General features: G+C 38.8%; 1 protein-coding gene across 1 annotated transcript in view; it reads left to right on the forward strand.

The window, feature by feature from the left end:
- Window positions 1–25,634, forward strand: part of LOC308085658 (ammonium transporter Rh type C 2-like) — a 212,258-nt gene that overhangs the window by 19,850 nt on the left and 166,774 nt on the right. The gene's annotated exons all lie outside the window — the stretch shown is intronic.

The raw sequence follows: 25,634 nt of genomic DNA on the forward strand, positions 1-25,634 counted from the left end.
GAGGCATTTTGTTCAAAACGGAGTACTCCTGCAAACTTTGGAAGCCATTTTTAGCCAATCAGGATGGAATATGAAAAATCTGAAAGACCGGTTTTGTTTAATGACTATAGAGATACTGTGTACCGATTTGCGGGATTTTTGGACAAAATCTGTAGGAGTACTGTCAAAAAATATGTTTTGCACAAATTGGCCTCCTGGTGGCGCTATAAAAGGCCCATGTGAAAAATTTGGGGCAGAAGTTCGGAATTGGCATCCAGGGAGTGTGTGTGCACAGATTCGTTGCGATCAAGGCAACGGTGGCGAAGATTAGCTGGTCACGGACGGACGGACGGACGGACGGACGGACACACGGACGGACGGACGGACAGGGGGTAAAACATACTCTCTCGCCATGCCTGGCGGAGACAATAACAAAAGCAAAATAAAACAACTGTAAGATCCTGAGCAGCTGATCAAAAGATGTTGTGTGCCTTTTGCTTTGCACATGTGACACCGCTGCTAAAGACATGCTGCTCTTGCACATTTTGACACTGCTGCTAAAAGATATTGTACCTTTATCATACTGCCATTCCACCTGTACTCAGTGGTGTGTCTAGGGAGTGGCCTATATTATATTATATATAATATATATATATATTTGTATATTTAAATATGCAAATTAGGCATTTAGTCCATGAGCCAGAGCCCCAAAATTGAGCCAGATATTGAATATTCCCTCGTTAAAAACCTTTGACTCCAACATCTTAACAAAATGAAATAAGTATGTTGACTCTGGCTTTGTCCAAAGTTCCAATGTTGATTCTGGAAAGTTATGCAAATGTGGGCATATTTTCCTAATGCCTAATTTGCATATTTAAATATACAATTTCAGAAAACTTGTAATACAATAAATCATTGTCTTCATGTAAGTAATCAACTCAGGAAGTTTCATTATGATAACTCTTTTTTAATTTTGTAATTTTTTCACCTGTCATGGACGTATGGGGAAAATAACAAAATGTGTGATAACCATGAAAAAGCTGCTCCTGTGGAAAGGTTATCATCACTCGTATTGACCCTATGAACAATTTAATATAGGTTTGGTTTTGCCCACTCTTTCGATAATCATTGCTCAATTTTGGGGCTCTGGCTCATGGACTACTGTGAGAGTGCTGGTATTCGGAAATTCAGAGTGCTTGGGGTGTCGCCGTTTGAAAATTCAGTGCTGACTGCCTGGCCGCTCCACGTTTTCTAAGTGTCTCTGAACATTTGTGATAACACTGATGGTCGGCTGAAGTCATTGCAAATTGTGATGGTTGTGGCTTTCTTTGATAGGCTACTCTAAAATATTCAACATGTGTATACATGCTGTACTTCACATCTCATACAGTGTTATTACTTTTGAATTATCCTTAGCACAGTCTCTGCAGAATATGTCCCACCAACATTACACTGCTTGTACCTGTATGAGTAAAAAAGAATTCCCTCTTGATTCTTGATAATGCCTTCTTCTCTTGAACATTATGATTGTATCTGTCTCAAGAGGTTTATCATACCTATCGTTCTCGACAAGGTTATAGTTTTGGGAGAATCAATTTGGGTGTTAAGACATTCGAGCATATCAGAAAATAGTACACTTGAACTTTATTTCTATCTTATCTTTTTATTTTTTCTTATTTTATTAACCCAGCATTATTACTTTTTTTTTCTTTGGTATTGTATTGTTGTGTTGTTGTGTACAGTATCTGTGGAACATGTCCCAGCAACATTTCATAGCTTGTACCCTGTATGAGAAAGTGACAAATAAACCCCAATTGATTGAACCCCCCCCCCCCCCCCCCGACTTGTAGTAGTTTATAATGGTATTATGGTTATATATCACATTTCACAAGACATACTTGTAGATAATAGAGATCAATTGGCTGAAAATGCTCTGATAAGTCTTAACTTTATATTCAAGTCGCACTGTTTCAGCTGGAAGTGAGATTCCCCATTCTAGTGAATGCAGCAGCCTAGAGGCCGGAGCCAAAAGTACACTGTACGTATGTCACTGATCACATGACCTCAACAATCAATTCTCCAGTTCTAGGCAACATAGAAGGGGTTTTTTTTTTTCTTTTCTTATTTCCACACAACAGCTCTAAGGTGTATTAATGACATAGTTCAATGTTGAATATGAGTGGTATTCCCCTTTAATCATGAAAATGTTTTTTTTAAATTAAAATCTTTTGAAATAAAACTAAATGTAGGAAACGGAAAATAAAGGGATATTTACTCACGACCCATACAAATGGCTCCTCGACTCACAAATGGGTCCCATGTTTGGGAAAGACTGAATTAGAAGAAGGGGCTAGAAAAGAGCAGATCTATTGGTGTGAGGGAGCTGCAGGTTGGCTGATTGCCCAACTGCCTAGTTACATTAACATTCACTCAGTGTGCCAACCGGACCCCCAAGTCCTGAAAAAGACCCCCCTCCCTCTCTCTCTCTCTCTCTCTTTCTTTCTTTCTAGAGTGGACATACAATAACATCACTATGTCACTTCCTGCTCACCCACACAACTCCAGGGTCTTCTGTACACTCATTCATAGTGTTGAATGCACTCCACTGTTACACACTGTGACCCTGACTAAATGTTGGGCACACTGTTATTTTTTGTTCTGTTTGGACTCGCTCAACATGTTTTGATGCTCCTGTCTCATTTCAATTAGTGCTTATGATCTTGGTCCCCCCATTTTCTGATCTACCAGGAAAAGACAGACTTTTTTTCTGATATGCGCGAATAGCTTAACACCCAAATTGATTCTCCCAAAACTATAACCTTGTCAAGTGGAGAGCGATAGCATTACTTTTTTTATATATACTTTGTCTTTGTCTTTATTGAAGGTAGCGTTACTTTTTTTGAAAAACATTAATTAATTATCCCACTAAACAAAAACTAATTTTACTATTATCCTTTTTTGTACAAACTACTCTATACGTTTGTAATCATATTGCTCCATGGTAACAGCACATCTCTTCGGGTCAGCCTACTGATCATTCCCTCCAAGTTTCATGAAAATCTGTCAATCCATTCCAAGCTTTAACCTTGACCTTAATTATGACCTTGACAGTTGAACTTTTCAACCCAAAAAATAATAAACTCTTCGGAGCAGGAAAATGACCATTCCCACCAACTTTCATGAACAATCAGCAATCTATTCTCAAGCTCAAACAGATCATGAATAACAAAATGGCAGTTGCCTTCAGTTCTGGTGAAACCAAGAGGACCCACCCAGAGTAAAGTCTGTGTTAATTAAAATCTGAGAGTGTACAGATGGAACCAAATGGATCATAACCTTGAATACACCACCAGAGAATTTCTCACGGCCTGATCATTGACTCCCAGGTGTTGTAGCGTCCTCTGGCTGCTTTTTTACATTTTCTATGTCTTCTATGTCCTCTTTATAATCCACATTTTAATAATCAAGTCATAGCAGCCCTTCATATGTCCCAAATAAGGATTGGTTATGATGAGATGAGAGTGAATGCCTAAAATAAACTGTACTGGGCCTCTACTAAAGCAGCCAGAGGCTTAAAATATATTAAATTACCATGATTGGGACTTTAGGCATGGTTAAAGCCTATTTGAGAGGCTGGGGTGCCTGAAAGTGGTGCTATTCATGTCTTCAGAGCTGGGTCAATAGGTCAGCGAAGTTCACAGGACCTGTTTCTATTCTTATGCTAACACAGAATACAGGCTTTATTGCTCACTGGTTTGGAAGATATAAATGACTACAGGCAATAATCTGGAGCCCTCCATACGGTATGAACACAGTCAAATCCTTAGTGTTAATTCAACTCTGGGGAGTGTACAAATGGAACCAAACAGACAGGTCCATCCTGGGTGTTAATTAAACTCTGAAGAGAGTACAAATGGAACCAAATTGACCCGTAAGCCATTTGGTACCATTTGTACACTCTGAATTAACACTAAGGATTTGGTCTAGTTAATTGCACTCTGTGTTTTTATCAATTCAGGAGGCAACGATGTAAGTGAAAAATGCCTGAATGCTTTCACTGGTCCTCTCTATTCCCGTTGATTGAAAAGGTTCATAATTGTATTATATTTAAAGCTGCAGTAAGTGATATGTTTTTGTTAAAACAAGTGTCTCTCCAGTTCTTTAGTAAACAGACATTTTGTTTTCAGGTCGGTATACCAACAGTATTTTATCCAATCAGGAGAGAGAACTCCTGCAGGATACAGGATAACAAAGTGAAAATAGAAGCGATGAGACAAAGAATTCAGCAGACAAAATTGGAACAGGAACATTATAAAATAGAAGCTGATAAATGGGTAATCGCTCCTGATTGGATACAATTGGCAACCCACCTGAAAATGTAGCTGGAAAGATGGGGGGATCCCTGTTATTGAACAAACACTCTGCAGTAATGATTATCTAAAAATAGAATTTTGACCTTTTCATTAAAAGAAAAAAACGCTTTTGTTTCAACCATATATAACTTACACTTCCTTTAATACAGAGCTCTTCACTAAGTTGATGGGTTCTCATGATATTTAATACACAACTCTACAGTAAGATGGTAGGTTCTGTTGACAACTGGTGGGAGTAGTTTAACCATATCAATCCACAGTCTAGTATACAGATTGAGGGAGGCTGTTGTTGGAGTATACATTTGAAATATGAATCCCTCCACAAAACATTCAATATCATAAGCATTATAGCACAACAGCTCTGACTGTTAAATGTGAATCACATTCAGTTCAGTTGCCTCTTTTGGACAACTTCTATTGTTACTCTAAATAAAGGATTTTGAGTGTAGAAATGTCAACTGACCAAACTGTCATGACAACTATTTCATTTACTTGCATATTATAATGGAGCACACATAAATTAGTCCTTTTGTTCTTTTGCAGCAAGTCTGAAGATTAATTTCTCAGCAATGGTATATGTATGGGGTCCCTTAGTGACTCCTGTTACAATAGACCACATCTATCATCACTTGACAAGCATAAAATCTGAGCTGGGTAAATGAATGAATACAAATGATCATCAAGTGCCATGTGACAGAACACCTGCAGCTTCATGAGTTCTTCTGGTCAGGTCTGTCTGGCTCATCTGACTTCAGTCCATACAGTACACTTGACCCTGGCAACATGATGGGAGTAGCTCATTGTGGCCCATGCGTTCACATACGTTTTTTGGCTTGGTTCAGAACGCCCAGGCTTGAATTGGTGGAAGAATGATTAATTGATTGCGAGCTATCCTGGATTAAGGAATTACAGATCAAAGATGAGGAAAGCCAGCAAAAGATGAAGTCATTCTCATGCATAAACGCTAGCATTAATTCAGAGCAGAATACCAGTTTGTTTTTGTTTTGAATTGTTAAAATATTGGGAACTTACACGAAACAGCATGGTGAAATAACTTATTAGTGTTATTCAATATTCACTGAAGTGAAATGAAAACGTTTGTTAAAATCTTGTCTTGTCTGTCAAAATGTACTGGTGTTAGCCATGTGATAGGTAAGAAACACCAACTGTATTCGCAAGTGTATACGTTTCTGTCAATTCATTATTGTGATTAAAGTGATTCTGATTAATTACTTAAACTATGCCCCAATGTTTTTACAGTAACACTGTTAGAATGAACCTTACGTGAATTCTGCTAAACTTTTAAAGTCATGCACACAGTAAACTCTTCAGTGTAAATGTATCAAAGAGTGTACAAGTGTGACAAATGTAATGTTACATCATTTTGTAAACTCTCTGAGTTAAATGAACACTTGGGATATTACTGTGCACTTTATGCAACTAAATTGTTGACTATATATCTGACCATAGGCTGGCACATGTCCTTTATATATTATTACTTGGATGATAAGTTATTGGCCACTTGGGAATGGTCTGCATCCCACTGGTCACAACCGTGGCCATGACCTTGACCTCTGATTGCTTACAAAGTCTCTGGGGAGACACTTGATAACATCCAGAATGTAACAAGTTCCTACATAGATTACGATTAAATGTTGTACTTCTACATTTAGTTGCACATTTCTAAAAAAAAATGTTTTAACGTTATTTTGTGACTTTTCTGCCTTTATTTGGATAGTCCAGTATAGAGTGACAAGAAACAGGGAGAGAGACGGGTAGCGACGCACAGCAACAGTCATCAGGCTCATCAAGCTCAGGAATCAAACCCACGGTTTCGCTGTCAGGCTGCATCAGATGTAATATGTAGAATGCGCCTTAAAGGGTTAGTTCAGATTTTTTTAGTATTTTCTGTAGGAAATACTTACCATTAATGTAGTGGTTGAAAAGGTATTAATTGATTGCCCGAGTCCCGTGGTCAGAGTTATGGTCCGGTTCTGATAAATATGAAGTAGTTCCGGTAGATTAGTAGATTTGGTGGGGGCCGCTCATTCAAAATTAATTAATTAAAAAAACTAGCGTCATTTGTATTGTTGACCTATTTCTACCATATACAGCAGGTTTCGTTCAATTTTGACCCCTCTGTCACATGGCACTATTTTATGTGTCATATATTTTGTGCGTGAGTAGGCTGCCGCGGCGCAGTGATTCTGGACACAAACATTAGTACCATGTGACAGAGGGGTCGAAATTGAACGAAACCTGCTCTATATGGTAGAAATAGGTCAACAATACAAATGACGCTAGTTTTTTAAATTAATTTATTTTTAATGAGCGGCCCCCACCAAATCTACTAATCTACCGGAACTACTTCATATTTATCAGAACCGGACCATAACTCTGACCACGGGACTCGGGCAATCAATTAATACCTTTGCAACCACTACATTAATGGTAAGTATTTCCTACAGAAAATACAAAAAAAATCTGAACTAACCCTTAACCCATTCAATCCGGGAACGCATACTGTGTCGTTTTAGATTTTTAGCTATAACCATTATTTTATACTTTGGGCTTTCAAAAATAGCAGATATAAAGATCTCCATTTTATTTTTTTAATCATGAAAGTTTTTGCTAATCTTTGAATATATGTATTTTTTAAAGCAGTTTTGTTTGAAAAAAAAACTTATGTTGCTATAATATCAGTGGTTCTCAAACTTTTTTCATGTCAAGGACCACCCAAAATGATATGTATTTGTCCGCGTACCCCAAAATATTTTGTTCCAGGGACCCCCAGAAGCAAAGATTTGAGTAAATAATATATATAAAGATTTGCACAAATTTTCACAATTATTCAAAAACAGCAGATCTACAAGCTCATAGCGTGGTCCTCGAGCTTGTATATCTGCTATTTTTGAATAGCCAAAGAAATCTAAAATGACACAGATGCATTCCCAGACTGAATGGGTTAACCACTAGGCCATCAGTGCCCAAACACTGTTTCTGTTTATTGTTTGCTTTCTTTCTTGTTTCATGAAATAAAATAAATCAAGGACTAATGTGAGGTGAGGTCATTAGCACTTAGCACGTGTCTATTCATTGATTTTGTGGGGTCAAATTGTGCCCTGGCCCTATCAAGGGTCATGACTCCTGTGTGTCTACAACACATTTCCTCTTTGGACATATTGGACACTACTGCCTTGTAATATAACTTTTTTGTTATTGTTACAGGACAGTTGACAATGGTCATTTAAATATACTAGACCGGTGCCCGTTGGGTACTACTTGGGAACGATGCAAGTTGGGACGATGCAAATAGGGAACGCATGCTCCACCCTGTTATGCAATACTTGTTATACCCATTGTCAGAGTACCCGTTGTAAACGTCTGTCTGTGCACCTTTTGTGCCCATATGGAAAAGTCCTAGTGAAGTGGTAAACGTCTGTGAGGAATGTGTGGAGAATGTATGAAGAGTGCAAACTGACTGTGAAAAGTGGACTGACTAACTGATCGAATGGCAGGTGTGGGGAATTTGCCAAATCAAGCTTAGGCTGGGGTTGCCATAGCAATCAACTGGCTGCTCTGAAGGCCGCTACGCAGCCTTCAAATCCAGCCCTATATTGCACTGATCAGAGCAATGGTCACGAGTTATGGCCATTTGAAGTGTTAAACACTGCTGTAGTGCCCCATTTAGTTTTGGCAGACCCCTGAGCAGTGTTTCTGCCAAGTTTGGTGCGGATCGGAGCAATGGTGTGCTTGTGGCACCCAGGGGCCCCTGGGGGCCACATGGGACCCCTGGTGTGGCTATTCTGATGGCAGACCCCTGAACAGTGTTTGTGGCAAGTTTGCTCCGGTTCAGAGCAACGGTGCGCCTGTGGCAGGGGCCCCTGGGGGCCACACGGGGCCCCTGGTGTGGTTATTCTGATGGCAGACCCCTGAACAGTGTTTGTGCCAAGTTTGGTGCAGATCAGAGCAACGTGTTCTCGAGATACGTGAACTAGGTACAGATATTTCGTGCATTTATTGTAAGATTATTGCGCTGGTTTCCAAGAGATCCTTGCTGAAACTGAATCTGTGACTCATTGAAATTTGTGGACTTTTTCAATAAGCAGGAGATTTATTTATAACTCATATTTTGAAAACAATTGGAGCATTTTCAAGCCATTCATGGAAAATAATGTAATAATGCAAACAGGCTGGTCTTACCCTTAGGCCTACCAGCATTCTGGCAACTCAGATAGTTTAAACGATTGCATTATGCGTCATCTACTCCATCTCGTTTTGGACTAATATACTAATATACTGCTGTCCATGGTGCTGAATACACAAAATCATGACCAACTCTTGAATATATATTTTATTGTGTATATATTTTACATTGTGTCCAAGCCAGTTTGAAAATATCACAAACATAATCTAACTTCAGTTTAAGAAAAGTTTTACTCTTTTACTCTTTAGCTTTATGAAGTCATGCTGAATTGAGAGATTGTGACACATGACAAACAAAATCCATAAGGAAACCCTTGAAAAAAAAAGTTATTGACAGGAAACCCCAAAACATCATTTAAGGCAATTATTTTACAGAATTGTTGAAAATAATGCCAAAGAATATCAACATTTATGTATATTTTGACATTTCACATTTCATAAATCTAAATATTGTTTTAAATGTTTGCCTTTTTTAGACATCAAAATGTTTTTTTTTCAATATCAGTCAAAGTTAAGAAATAATATAATACGATTGGCACACTCCTGATTATCGTTTTGATAAAGTGTGGTTAATGTTCATACCAGATCTGGTGTCAATGTTTGATTTTAGAAAGAAGCTTGTCAGTAAGTTCTCATTGTCATCATAACAGCAACCTTTATTCCATTAGTGGGTCTATACAGAAGAAGAATAATGGCACCACCATGTGATGTCCTCTGATCCTTTTATGAGCTTTGAATATCACCCACAGTATCCATAGCATCAGCATCAGCATCTTCATAATTTCCTAGAAAACAACAACAAACAACAACAAAACATAATTACACAATGCTGGTTATCTAAAGAATTTGTGTAATGAGTAGAGTAAAAGTAAAAAGGAGAATTAAGAGTTGATGAGTTTTACTTTAAGAGGGGTTTTCAAAAGGGTGGGAAAACCAAAAAGGAAATGTCTTAAACAAGTTCTATGATCCTCGTTAACACAGTGTACACATTTAGTATCTATTATTTGCATGAGTTTCTTAACATGAAATACTAATGGAATAAACGTTCTGCATGTAGTGCATTGCAAGTTGCTATTTCACTATTATACATTAGGAGGTTTCTGGACAATTTAATCCCAGTGTGGGGGCCTGGTTGGATCCTTTCTCTTCCAATTTTCACCCTCTCCCTTATTCAAATCTTCTGTTTCTTTTTGTGTTTCCATAATGCAGGACCTCACTCTTTTTTATGTTCTCTCATATCTTTTCTTTGGCTGCTGCCCCAAAGCCCCTTAGACAGCATACAGCTTATGCAAATCATCAGCCTTTTATGCTAAATTCTCCTCTTCAAACTTAAATGAGACCTCAACTAAATAACCCTCCCTCTTCTCCCCCCTCTCTCTCACACACACATATACACACACGATAGACATTTGCTATGCTATTGTCAAATTTATACCTTTCAACCATAAAAATAGGAACATGGTCGTATTATGAAGTATAATTTAGACATAATAAACAAACACACACACACACACGCACACGCACACGCACACGCACACGCACACGCACACGCACACGCACACACGCGCACACACACACACACACACACACACACACACACACACACACACACACACACACACACACACACACACACACACACCACTTCTTGAGCGCTCTGCCAACCTCAATATGACTGTAGTGAAATTCAGTTTGACATGATGAACTCTGTAGATTGGGAGAGCAAAGTGAGGAATTGGTGACATGGAGGGTGGAGGTTTAGGGCAAGACTTATTATTAAGGGATGAAGCAATAGATAGACAGTTAATCTATGTTGAGGTTGTGAGGGATGGAGGGAGGGAGGGTTGGTTGGAAGGGGTGGGATGGGAGTCTGATGAATGTGAAATCCTCTGTGTTCCCAGGCTCCCGGTGGTGTTTGAAGGGGACAGAGAGGGGGCGACCATTGGGGGACGGGTGGGGTACAGGGTGCCTGTGCCCAGCTGTAGGGGAACCTGGGAGACTCAGACTCCTCTCACACTCTCTGACAGGCTGTCCTTTTCACCAGCACATTACTGGGGCAGCTAGCCTGCTGCCATAACAACACCATAGCCCCTCTGTCATAGTAACACCACGGAGTCACCACAGAACATGGGGGTCCCCCCAGTCAGATTGCATGAGACATTTCCATGGGGGCGGGGATCGGGGCTTAGCAGTGACAAAAGTGAATGAAGAAGTAAGGAATCTCAATTGGGCGAGTCTAGACATCCAACCACTGTGAACTTGAACTTGACTGTCAGCCTGGATCCTATGTGAAATGAATGCTGCGTAGACAGGGCATGCAATGTTGACAATGGGGGATCCATGTCTTTAAGGATTCAGGTCTATGCCGACTTTGTGGTCCCTCAATATTGACATTGAAACATTACGAATAAATAATTTGAGTTAACTTTTTTTAATGTATTTGATTACTTTCCTTTAAATAGCAGCTTCTATAGAAATGCACCGTGCAACACTTTTAGAAATAATTATAAAGATATAAATGTCCTTATAAGACAACTATGGTATAGTACCTAGACCTGGGACATCACATGGCTGTTTGCTTTATCATACAGCCTGTGAATGGCGACTGGGCCATGTCAGGGGTCTTAGACGCTCAGGCCCACTCAGCCATGGGAAAAGGGGAGCTGTGAAAGGTCCCCTGTTGCTGTTACAAAGCTGAGAACAAGCCATAGCAGGATAATCGCATTTATCCCCAGATTAAGACAGGATCGCAGCTGAGGTATCCTTGTGGAGGGAAACAACTGAAAGACCACAGAACATACAACCTCCTCCCTTAAAGAAATCTCAGTGCACTCCTGACGGATCAGTTCTGATGGTGAGACTGACTTTGATGAGCTTGGATGGTGTCTCTCAAATGTGGTGAATGAACCCATCTAAAGAGATTGTTCTGCTTCGTTTAAGGAAAGATTATGCTAGGGGCATCCCTGCGGCATATAAAGTTCAACATAGCAGCCATTGAAGCTTATGCAAAAGCAGTGATTCTCAAACTGGGGTCCGGTGGTCCATGAGGTGTGTCCAGGGGGTCTGAGAATCTTTTTTTTTAAATACTATTGTTTTTTAAAGGCCCAAACATTTTTAAATAGTGCTATTCATATTTTGTACGTGGCTTTAGCTGAATTTCTGCACTTGAGCCTATACTGCACTGCCCTACACAGACTTTGCAGTGCAAAGCAGGCCCATCCTTCACATTAAAGGTATACAATTTCCTTCACCATATGTTGCTAAATTTTAGACAGGGGGACAATGGAATGTTTTCCTCCACGTCGGGTACATAGTCCACAAGGGGGTCCTCAGAAATACTCTAAGCTATACAAAAAGGGGTACGTGACACCAAAAAGTTTTAAAAACATGACAAAAGGACAACTTTTCCATGGGACACTCTTGTGGCTGTGTTGCAAATGCAGGCATCTGCCACTGTCTGGTCTGCTATGGGGCGTTGTTCCCACCTCATTACCCTGCATTTCCTGCAGCACCCACACAGACATTCAGTGTTGGGAAAAAGGGGTGGTGGACCTCTGTCAAGTGCTCCTTTCACAAAACAGCCATTGTAGAGTGGAGCCAGGATCAGAATGATAATGTGGAATCTGGCTACTATTTACCAACAGCGCGGATATGCAGCTGCAGTGCACAGCATGAACCGGCAACCCAGTCTTTACTTTATGGTGGGTAGGTTTAGGCTATATGTCTGGGTGGCCGCATGGGTAGAAAACAACAACATTCACCCTGTTCTGAGTTTCCAGAGCTGCATGTTTAAGTGTAAAGTATGTATCTATGAGTCTACAACGGTGTCATGCAAACTGTAGCGAAAATATTACCTATAATGTGCCACAATGCAACGCATTGAGCTTAAGTTGCAGATATGCAGTTTTTGCTAATTCATTTAGTAGAATTTTGAAATACTTACTTACCTATAATGCCCAAAATAGGGATGCCAGGTTAAAAGTGAGTAATGATTGACCTTTAGCATGTGAACTAACTAATTAGCAATCTACAGTAGGCTAATTCAAATTCTCTCAACAAAAAAAATATTTCACCTTTGAATATAACCTTTTATGCATTTCCTATGATTTCACAATGAATATCCACAGCCATCAACTACAGAACATGCATGCAAGCTTCTATAGCATTGCTGATGCTGCTACAACTGCATCAGCTCTCCCATCCTCAGCTCTATAAGAAAGGCCAAGAAGAGAAGAGAAGAACAATAACTGCTCTTGCAAAGCAAAAGGCAAAGTTTTTTTTTGTTGTTGCAAATATCAACAGTGAAACAGTGTTAGATTTACTATGATAGATAACTTCCTCCATATAATTATTCCAGGATTCAAATGTATGCTAATAATTACATAATAGGCTAATTCAAATTTATTGTAACATTTACATTCTTACATGTGTGCAACAGCTTGAATCACATTTGACTGATTTTTTTAGTTATAGGCTACAGTCATTTGTATTTGTGCCAGCTTAATAATTGTATGCTACTATTGTCTATATTATGCACAGCCCAAGGCATCTGCCATGCTGGCCTTGAGAATATGCAAATTATAGTCGGAGCCCCTCCCCCATTATAGAAGTAGCTGGTCTAATTAAAGCATGGGTTCTATTAAAGGCACAGTTATCCGATAATGTGTTAAAACATGGTGGCTAGCCCTTAAAGGGAATGCTTTCTTTGTTATGGTAAGAATATTACTGTATCCTTACTAAGGATACAGTAATATTTGATTATGTTGAATGGCAGGTAGCTATGTCGGCTATATGATGCAGAGATGTTGCAGAAAGTCCGACTGTAGACATCTTATATAAAATACATTAGGTCATCTTCTCGCTGAGAACTTAGGCCTGTATCTACGTGTAAATCAGTAGCCGGTGGTCTAGCATAGTGGTTCTAAACCTTTTCAGGCCGCGACCCCCCAATATAATCATATTTGAACTGGGGACCCCCAACCCTGACAAGCACTTGGATAGGAGTTGAGGCATTACATTTTGTTTGTCTCTAGATAAATATCGTGAAAATAGCCGATCTACAAGCTCACAATGCCTTGCAACATTTTTTGCCTCTTTCTTATATTATCTGACAATTTGACCAGTTTTTAGAGTATAGTTTGTTGATTACTTTTGATGCAGTAATGGTCCAAAAAAAATTAAGGTATTAAAAACGTCTTAAAAGTCCTTATATTGTCACTTTACTGTCATCTGGGGACCCCCCCAAAATCATGTGGGGACCCCTCTGGGGGTCCCGACCCACAGGTTGAGAACCACTAGACTCTAGCGTGGTCTCCTATTGCTTCTAATTTACGCTTGCCATAAACGGTCAATATTGTTCATATCGCAAAAGATAACAGCCCATGACAAAAGAAATGGACAGCAGAGTGAAAGGCCTAGCCTACTGTATTGGTTATGTTACCTTATCCTATACTTAACGCCAGTACAGTACAGTAGGCCTAATGTTGGTTATTTGGTGTTGGACACATTTCCCTTTAGGCCTAAATAAATTGCGTCTCATTTAAGCCAGGGATATTAGATATTTTCGGTTGGTCCAAAACAATACCAATATTGACACATAATAGGCCTAGGCCACGTGAGTAGTGAGTACTTATATTATATTGGCTATTTGAAAATATATTGGCCATGTGATGCATTGTGAGCTTGTAGATCTGCTATTTTCCAAAAAAAACTTTCCAAAAAGTGCAAAATGTGGAATATTTTTGAAACATGATTCTAATAACACAAATCTTGTATGTGTCTCTTGGTGAGAAAACACTGCAGAGCCATGTCGCTGTGCCTTTAAATAGGGCTCTCTGCTCTCCCTGTTTCTCTGTAATTACATTAATAGACAGAGCTTGTCTGGTCCTTTTCATTAACAGCGTCGGCGTGGCTTGCATTATTGTCTCCTTTATGTATTGTCTTTGTCTTTGATGATGCCAACATTTTTGGTTTATTTCTGTAGGCCTTTCCTTCAAAGGAACTGCCTTTCCTCAATAGTCCTGCAGAAAACGGTAAATAGGATTAAAGAAGGTTTTTTAATTGGCTATGAGATTTTATGTTTATACGCGACTGCAGCAAATTGTCTTGTATCAAGGTCATGCTATCAGTCTCTGTTTTGGACATCGGTTAAAAATAAACGGCAAATAAGTAAGTATGACAATATTGAATATTTGGTGATTATCAACTTGTAATTAAAAAATTTCGTTAGGCTATAGGCTATTCTATGATTTCGTTATACTTATAGTAGAATATGCTAAATTGAATTGCACAGAGCTAGTTCGAGAAAAAGATTTTCTATATAATTAAATCAGGCACTTATTCATTTATCATATTAATTTTGTATAGCACAAGACTTGACTTTAACGTTGAAGCATTGTCATGGACAGTAGTTAAAACATATTTTTATATTATATTATTATAACAGAATATAGCCTATACAAGAACAAAAATACGAATCCGAGGCGAGGGTAATAAGACAATCGGTGAAACAGCAGGTGTGCAGCGTTTCATTAAGATCATTGTGGAGACTGAACAGAGAACATGCTGGAAAAACCACGATGCCACTCAATCTTCTTGCATGTGTAGGCTACCGAAAATAAAGGCCACACAAACTGGCCCCCCAGCTTAAAAAAATACGTAAAATAAAAGCAAATTGAAGTGAATGGCATCACCTAAAGAAAATAAATATGCAACTCAGCGTCGACTGAGTGTGATGTGAGTGTGATGTCCCTAAACTTTAAGTCTTGTCCCGCGCCCTATAACCTCTTATAGCCCTATAGTTAGTTTTAGGCCCATTCTAAAACATTGACGATTAAGACCCATGCATACACAATCTTAAGCTCGAAAATATTGTGTATAGGTTATTATTTATTATTCTATTCACTTCGCTCCCAAAGGTGTCCTACAGTAGGCCTGGCTATACAGTAGTAGCCGAATGCAAGCCTGGATGCTTCTTTTGAGGTTTACTAAACCTGTTAAGACTGTCACTGTGGTCCCGTATCGGATTGTTTCCACCATTGATAATTAACACTCACCTATAGGCCTAATGAAGATTGTGTACTGATGTTAAATAAGAAACCCACACATCACAATTCCAATCTGCAATCTCATGGGCCTATACACGTGTGCATACATTTTAACATGTATCCATTGGCCAAGAGTGAACGCCATATTTCGTTCATTGACGTGGGGAAATGTTCATCAAGTATATTTTACATTATTTTGAATATTAGCACAATTATGTTGTTTTACTAAGCCCAATACTGTACTTAATTAAAGGCCTATGTTATGGCCTACTATCTTCTGTCTAAAAAACACACATATTTTCATTTATAAAATTAATCTTGCTTAGATTTGTTATTGTATTTTCATTAAAAAAAATAAGGTATAATTTATCACTATTATTTATTTATTTTAAATCCACATGGTGGCTAGGCTACTTGAGGTATACTGCATTAGTTTGTTCTGTATTGGATTGGATTTCTACACTAATGTAAGAATAAGTAAGAATTGTAATTGTTCAAATCCTTTTTAATATAGGTGAATCTGAAACAAATTAAGCCTTTTTATTCTATGGGTGGAGGTGGGGGGCTATGGCCAAGACATAGGATAATTATACCTTATTTTAACTCGTAGCAGTTGTAAGATACAAATCATATTTAATATTTACATGTGTATTTCAATAAGAAATAATTTAGAATAGATGATACAAAGTGGAATTATTAGCATTTTTTTTACATTTTACTATATTTTATATAAAAAAATGTAAGAGTAAATATTAACAAACATATGTAATCATAAAAATTCTACTGTGTGTGTGTGTGTGTGTGTGTGTGTGTGTGTGTGTGTGTGTGTGTGTGTGTGTGTGTGTGTGTGTGTGTGTGTGTGTGTGTGTGTGTGTGTGTGTGTGTGTGTGTGTGTGTGTGTGTGTGTGAGAGAGAAACCAGTGAATCTTTAGCCAAACAATCTCCTGTCAATTTGTTAATATTGATGCTAATATAAGATGTATGTACAGTATATGCTTTTGGTTCACATGCGCGGCTCACTGCACTGGTTTCGTCGCTATTGTCAAATGCCACTATAGTTTTGCTGATCAGATCAGATTGGAGAGGAGTTGATGGTGAAGACATGAGAGGTGAGATAGAGGCTGTTGATTAGGGGGTGACAGAGAAATGCTGATAGAGTCATTAATGCAGCCCTATACCTTATGCCAACACAGCCATTTTAGGCGCAGTCGTATAACACCCTCAATCAAGATGGCCTCCATATCTATGCCAAGTAAGCAACGAGTGGACTGCTCTTACTGTTACCTGTCTTGGCCCTTGTAGGAGTTAAGATGCCTCCCATCATTGATGATTTAGGAACAGCGATTAAATGTACATTTAGGAACAGCGATTACATACTGTATACTCTCATCTTACCCTCTTTGTTTAGCTACAGTATTTACCTCCATACATATCTGGTGTAAATTGTTGACAATCACTGTGGGAAAATCATACAAATCCACCAATACCACACACTCACACAGATACACACAGTAATTGCTACTACAAGACAAGGATGACATAATATGAATTTATTGGTAATTGAAAGCAAAATCACGTCTTCTATATAATTATTTTGAGCCATTACAAACAAATTGATGGATGAATAACAGTAGTTTAATGATGCTGATTAGCATCAGTGAGGTGAAGTTTGAGCTTGCATTTATGATTATCTTTACTGAAAGGCACAAATTACAAGCAACGATCAAATTCAAGGGACTCGCACACGCATTAAGTGTACGAGTCATTGCATAACATTTTGTACTTTGCTGTACTTTTTTTTCCCAAGTAATTTTTACTTTCAAATGAGATAATTCCTTGTACTGCAGCCACACCTTTGACAACAAAGACATTACACAATTGAGAATAACATGGTCGATATTTGGGGAAAGCAAAATAAATTTGTTCGGGTAAAAAGCAATGGAATCATCCTTATCCAAACTATATCCTACCGAAAGTAACACATTTAATGGGTGTACAGTAGTTGAGTTTGGAAAAGGGAGATCAATTTCAAGTAGGGTCTATGTCCCCCCCCCCCCCCCCCAAAGGAGTCAGTAGTGTTTTCAACACTCACATTAAACTCAGCAAGCAAATCCCTACCTGTACACTCAGTAGGGACCAAAGGTCAGACATGTGATTCTATGCACTATATGGGACAACAATGAGTTTGAGGTAACGAGAACACTACTGAAGAACAGTGTGTTTTCTCTGAGAAAATTCTGTTTATATTAGACAGAATGTAATGTTTGCTAGACAGTCATGAGTAAAAAATTGATTTAAAAAAACATAATTTGTGAAAAGTGGGCCTACTGTTGTACAATGAGTAGGTTAGGCATGATAGAGGATGCCTCTTCTATAAGAGGTCATGAAAGCTGCAGAATGCAGCTGCTTTGACATAGCATGACCACAGAAAAAATTGCCAGATCTAGGCCAAATAACATTTATGCATCATAAATGCTGTCAAATGTTTCATAATAACCACTAAAACCCATTCTGTGATATTTTAAAGTAAATTGTTACTTAGACCCACCTGTAAAGGATTTATGTCCTCTCGAGTGATTTCTTCTCCCATCAGATCATCTTTTATGTCAGTTATGCATCAAGTTACATACAGATTTGGGAGACATTCCTACTTTCGGTTATCTAGCTTTATGATGGTTGATTAACACTCATACAGCTAGATAACCAAAGACAGGAACATACTCCATATGGTATATGCCATGGTATGTCTGAGGGCTCCTAGAAACAAAGACAATTATTATGATGTTGCAGCACAAGCCTACATTAATCCCTAATGTTCAGTGGTGCAAAGGTGAATACACCCATCTTTAACACTAGAGCTTGTATATCAGCTTTGCAGCTAGAATCTATAGTGGGTCCTTGGCGTGCACCATCTCAGCAGTATACAAATACTTCCTAATCTACCAATACAAACATGTACTGTAGCAGCATATACAATAAGATTACAATGTCCCATTTCAGTGAGACCTATACATGAAACCTATACATTTTCTCAAAAGTTGGCTTCTGGGCCTGGATCACAGCAGTAATCTTATTTATCCACATTTTTACTCCATGAGTGAAATCCTAAAACTAAATACTGCTCAGAGTGATTAGTGCTTCATCATTTGTTCACTCACTGCATTCTGCTAAATTCATCTCACCATGAGCAGTAAGCCTACTGAAAGTAGTCTATCCTAGTGGGCCTAGAAGTAAAAAAGAATACATCTTCAGAATATATTGGAGCATGTTCCATCTACTAATGTAATAAGACTAGTTTCTATGAAAATCGTCACCAATTTGCCCTTGTAAGTAACTATATATTTGCTGAGATAGTAAGTAGTCTATTATTTTGTTATTATTGTTTTGCTAATAGGCTATGCCTTAACACTTGGGTCATTGTTATGGATTGCTTTAACACTATTCTCAATATTTATTTCCAAGCCAATGGGTCACTATTATCAGCAAATCTCCAAAACAGCAGGTCATCATTTAACAATTATCGTTTGCTGTTTAACCATATGTAGGCCCCTATCTGTCTTTAATTGAAAATAACCTTATGATGAACTCACGTTTCCCCGATCAGTACGTCTGACGTCAGAGAGCTTAATTGGAAATTAGATGGCAGAAACGGAACCTGCGTCACCTTATGTGCAATCAATGAGAAAACTTTAAGAAATAGCCTATATTGAAAACTAGCAATATATTTTCTTCAGACATGTAGCAATTAGGCCTGACCACAATAAGTTATTATGACTGCAATAAACCAATTCCAATTTAGGCGCCACCACCCCTCCGACTTGATCCGATCATGTCATGACATAACCCACGATCTATTGATAAAGATAGCTATACTAGAAGACTAGTCTTAGCCTACTGCTGAATAACCATAATACTGTAAGCATCATCACGGTCACAATAAAAAGCCTGCAAGCTCACACTTGAAATGTGACAGGGCATTTATTTCAAAGCGACCATGGACTTTATCCTAGTCTCCAGGCCAACCTACCTGCAATTTTGGCAATTATGGTTCTTGACTCACTCCCCTGACTATTGCACGATTTGACAATTGTTGGTGGTCAAGAAGTAGGCCTATTTATAAGAATATTTTCAAACGTGACTATACATCTTGTATGTGTCAGGGGAAATTTAAATAGCCTAATCATAAAAACTTATGCGAGGATGACTGAACCCAAACGCGCTTACTTTTCCATTGTGAGAACGTGTCCCTTGCGTCCACGGTAACTAATCCACGTGTAGGGATGGATGGATGGATGGATGGATGGATGGCTCATCTAGGGTTGTGAGCATGGAACAGGTCTCATAGAAGCCCTGATGTGCCAAACAGGTGACTGCAACCATGCAATCTAACGGTCGCTTTATGCTAGGTGTATTCAGCCGTTGTGGATGCTCATATCACAATGTCTGCTCCATGCTGAATAATATTTGTATCCGTAGCCGAAAGGTCCCTCGGTGCCAGCCTGGTTTCCGTCAAACAAGGTGATCTTTCGCAGAAAGAAGCCTTTAATCCTATGTTACAATCCGCGGTCTTGTTGCTCTGTGCGTATCCGCTAGTGTCTTGACGCTCTCCTCCTCTCCTCCTCCTCCTCTCACTACATGTGACTGGAGGAGAGAGATTTCTTTTTTCTAAATGCTTCCTCCTGATGCTCGTCTGCAGTGACGTCACATTGCCACCAAGTTGCCCACTAGCCAATCACAAATTGTCAGCTCGTATGTGTGTGTGGTGGAGGGTGGGGTGGGCTAATGTTCATAAGGACCATAGACACCCTGGTTTAAAAGCTAAATTAGGATTAATGGAACCTGAAAATAAACACTTCAGGAAAGATTACCACGTATAGGCCCTTAATTGATACAACTAATTGGCAAATAGTGTCCTAGTTTATGACTAACCGTTTACAATTTTTTTTCACATGAACAACAGGAATTCAATTGGCTATAGCTACATCTGTTCAAGCTGCAATTGAAAGAGTTCAAATTGGCATTGAAACATCGATTAACTTTGGAATAACTGATTAGACCTCATGAAGTAGCACACACAGACAGCAGGCGACAGTCTTACTCAAAATGTGTCAATTAGAATCTGACTTTCTTTATATTGGACTGTTGTTCTGTCTGTTGTTGAAGTTGTAGGACCTCTCCGAGCCCAACTGACCGACATGCAGACACCTGAAGCAGATCAGAGGCCACAGCCGTGCCCGTGACCCGTTACGTCACATTTAACCTGGCGGCCCTATTTTGGGCTTGTCATTATAGGCAACTTTTTTTTAAAGTTTCCAATTTAAAAAAAAATATTATCCCAAAATTTCTAAACTATTTGAATAGGGCGTATTAGCCTATAAGATCATGTCCCCTCCCTCCATCTACTCCGTTGACAATAGACCTACATTTCAAGTGGCTTTCCAGTGCGTTCACTTAAACCTATAGGGTTCCCCAGGGCCCGGGGTCTAGCCAGCTTGACCCCCCCCCCTCTACACCAAATATGTTCCCTGAAAATAGCAGATATATTAGGCTACTAAAGGAATTGTCATGCAAGTTAGGAAAGTTGTAGGTACGGTAAAAAAAAAAGATTGTTAAAAGGATAACACAAAAAGCCCTATTTCAATTAATTAAGAAAGATATACAGATCATACACATTTGATCTTACTCTATAGTTTGATCTAATCATAATACAAAATCCGTCACCTCCTCTGACTTGTCAATAGGCCTATGGCAGGTTGAGCTGAGTGTTCATTATGAATAAGAGTTCATGTGCCGCCATGCAGCCATGGTATGGTGTCGTTCAGTTAGATTGTGAGTTTTCGTTCCAGACAGGCTGCCCTGCATCAGGTGATTTTACAAATGTATTCACATTATTTCCTTGAAGGTGTGCAGTGCTGCTATATTGAACCACGGGTGGGAGTGTAAAGTAAACGTCATTATGCACAGTAAGATTAATAAAGATATTTTTTATTTTCTTAATTAAAAATGTGGTTTTCAGTGCTGCAGCCTAGTCTAGCCCACAAGCTCCAAAGCACACCGTTATAACTACTAGCCGTAGGCTACTAGACTATAGGCTACTAGATTAAAAGGAACGTGTTCTTTTTACTTTGCTAGTTGATACTAAAAATTAACACGTGGTTGCATCACACATACGTCTACAATTAAGGGAGTGTTGGGCCTAACTAAACTTCATTATGCACAATAAGACTAAGATATTTTCTTAATCTATTTAAGATTTTTAGTGTTGGCCCCTCTAAAGCTCATGAGATCCAAAGCTCACCTTTATCACTATTAAAATAAAACATTAATAGTTTGAACTTGAACTTCTGAGAGCTATGCCAATGAGTTTAAGAGGTGCCTCAAAGTGGGTGAAGGTCTATATAGGCTATACTATGCTAAATAATATGTTGCATTTTTTGATTAATATTCTGTTTTGCATATCCCAAACATTAACTTCTATTTCATAATTAGAAAGAAGAATGGGTTGCTCGATAGGCTGTGGTGGAAAGTCTGGTGACGCGAGGTTAGGCAGGCTATGTGAAGTCAGGTGTATTGTGTTTGTATTGTGGGGTTATACCGATCTCTAGTGCCATCTATTGGCCTATTCTATCAACTGAAATATAGACTGTTTCCCCTCATTTCGTTGTCGTAGGAGCCTTGAGGATAGTATAGCCTACATCAACATATTATATTTGTGCATGTATGTTATGTCAAAGGGGGGGGGGGGGTGGGGGGGGGGGGGGGGGGGGGGGGGGGGGGGGGGGGGGGGGGGTAGAGACATACAAATGAAAACAAATTTAAACACATGCATACAATTTCAACATAGTAGAGTTACACAACTAAAATATCACAAAACAAATGGGTTCCGAATATTTTGTTACAACTCATCTAATTGGGGTTGTTGAAAATGTGCAGTTGTTGGCTGATGAAAAATCAAGGATCACGCACGGCGCACGCACTCTCTCTCTCTCACACACACACACACACACACACACACACACACACACACACACACCACACACCACACTCTTCTTTATTAGGTCTATATGATTTTAAAAAATGCTTAAATTTCTAATAATGCCTTAAAACAAAGACTTTAAAGCAGTCAGAAGATTGGCTCGCACAGAAGGCACATTTCAATAAAACTCAGTGAAGTTATTAAAATGGCACAAAATAGGGACAGTGATGGAAAAGCATAAGTTTCCAAGTTATTGTAGCCTATGTGAAAAAGGCCTACGAGGCTACGAAGGCATATAAACCAAACAAATGACCATATTGATCAGCGGCAGGGGAGTCACATTTCGGCACATTATAGGCCTATTCAGTTCAGTAGCATTATCATGTCCAGTTACATAAAACCCATGAAATCTGGGGACCCATTCGGTAAAATAAAAGGAAAAATCCCCAGCAGAATCTGTCTCGAAAGATTACATAAAACATGAACCATTAGCCTGACTGACTAATTGACTAACCGTTTGCAACAGTGTATTATATTATAATACACTAATTTGCAGCAACCTACGAATGAATAAATAGCCAGTCTAAGCTACGTCCAAGCGTGTTCCCCTCAGTAACTGCTAAAGCTAGCCTACGTTATGTTATGTATTATCAATTATATAAACTAACACAATAAAGACTAGCCTATGGGAGGTATTACAGTTGGCATGTCCTCAGCACATAGGAGCCATAGTGGCTGAGCCATTAATTAAAAGACACATTCAGAATTCAGTTTCAATGACTGTTTAAGTTTCTAAAATATACTGACATTTGTGAAATGATAAGTTAAGATGTGGTGAATTGTAAAACCTAACCTTTTCCACAGGTATTCTTTTATGTCCTTACAATTATGGTTGGAAGTGCAGAAAAATGGGAGTAGAGAAGTTTGGAAATGTATAGCTTATAACATAATAATACTCCCAATAGTAAAACATTAGAAAAATAAAAAATATATATATTGCCCCATTATTCTTCCATGGCCCGACATGTGTTTTGGTTGTCAGTAGCTATAATGGTAGTGGTGCCTAAAACATGATCTTTAATAGAGCAGAGGTTTCTCTAGTTTATTCTGTTCTGCAAATAAATGTGTCCCAATATTCCACAATGCTTTTGAGACATTGAGACGGCAGGAGCATTACTTAACTAAAAACCACCAACAGTCATGATGTAAATGATTTCAAGGTCAAAGTCGATGACACAATTATCTCTAGCAAAGAAGAGATTACCTATTTGGGTTGTGTTCTTGACAAATACCTGACAGGTGAAAGCATGGCTACAAAGGTGGTCAAAAGAGTAAACCAGAGAACCAAATTTATGGGCAGAGTTTCCTCTTTTGTCAACCCTCAGGCCCTCAGGACCCTCTCTGGGGCCCTGATTCAACCACTTTTTGACTATGCTTGCACCTCCTGGTACTCCAACACCTCAGTGTCACTGAAGAGTGCTTCAAACCTCCCAAACAAACTGATTCGGCTACTCCTCGGATTGGGGCCCATGACCCACCTTTCTCCCACCCATTTTGCCAGCCTAGGCTGGCTCAGGGTGGAAGACAGGGTTAAACAACTAAAAATGGGACTGGCCTTCAAAATTGTAAATGCAAATTTGCCCGATATGCCCCCTATTCCCGCATATCTGAGTAAATACCTCCAAAAGGTTAGCGACACCCACAGTCACAATACCAGAGGGAGCGTTAACAACAATTTGGTACCACCCACCCATAAAACAAACATGGGCAAAGTCTCCTTCTACAGCACTGCCACCCAGGATTGGAATAGTCTCCATCCCTCAAAAAATGCAGTTCGCTGCCTTTCAGGAGGCCAAAAGAGGAGGTAGTACCATTTTCCCGTTAGACAGCAGACCCTCCCCCCCCCCTGTTCTTGTACATATTTTCTTCCCCTTTTTTTGGGCGGTGAAACCGCCCCTATAAGTGAGATTTGGAAAAATGTACATTCTCCTGCGCTGTGATCTGGGCCCAGGAAATTAGTAGAATTATCCTGCGCTGTGATTGGCCAATCACAGTCTATTCAGGACTGTGATTTGCCAGTGTCACATGACACATGTGCATAGCCCTATATAAGCAACCATAACTTGAAAAAAACCAAATATTGGTTTTTTTCAAGTTATGGTTTCGTCCATCATAAAGAGTGTTTCAATAAATGTATTTATCTTTTGTACATGATTGGTTGACTCCATTCAGTATTGTGATTAGCTAGCAAGACACCGCCCACTTCACACAGGGTGTGATTTTTATTGTTTTGTTGTACATAGTGTTATTTATTTATTATTATTTTTTTGCTGTTTTTTTGTAATATTTGAACTGTGGTGCCACTATATATGCCTATGAATTGAATACCAAGGCCCTCATTGGAAACAAGTCCGCAAGGACTTTTATGAACGGACCTGTTAGACAAAGTATTTTAAATGTAACTGTGTTGTTTTACATTTTTTTGCCTAATAAAATATTCAATCAAAAAAGTCCGAATTACTAGTCCTATTTCCTATAGGTTTAAATGTAGATGCCATCCTGTATTTCCCTAAAACTGATGAGCTTTCTGTGTATCTCCACCAAGTCATTTTTAACAGGATAATAATGGCATGGATCATGGGAGGAAATAAGCTTTATAGTGTACTAGTGAGGTGAGACCATTAAAACATTGCTCCATTATTCTTTTTATAGGGGTGAGACACATATCATTCCCTTGCAGAGTTAGAAAGTTCAGTTTGAAAAGCAATTCTGGTGCATTACCACCATCTAGTGGTGGGATTGAGGAGTGGAAAAACTCCAAATCCACTCATATATGGGGGGGTATAAGTAGATAATTATCATTATGTGTACAGTAAGATTAATAAGGATATTTTTTTTTTTCTTAATATATTTAAATGTAGATAGTGTTTGCCTCTCTCTAAAGCTCACATGTATCACTAGATTAAAAATAAAGTGTGTTATATAGTTTATAGTTTTCTACCTCACAAATAGTTTTAACATGTGGTTGCATCACACAATTACAATTAAAGGATA

This window comes from Gymnoscopelus braueri (assembly GCF_963280865.1).
Source record: "Gymnoscopelus braueri genome assembly, chromosome: 1".
Classification (NCBI taxonomy): Eukaryota; Metazoa; Chordata; class Actinopteri; order Myctophiformes; family Myctophidae; genus Gymnoscopelus; species Gymnoscopelus braueri.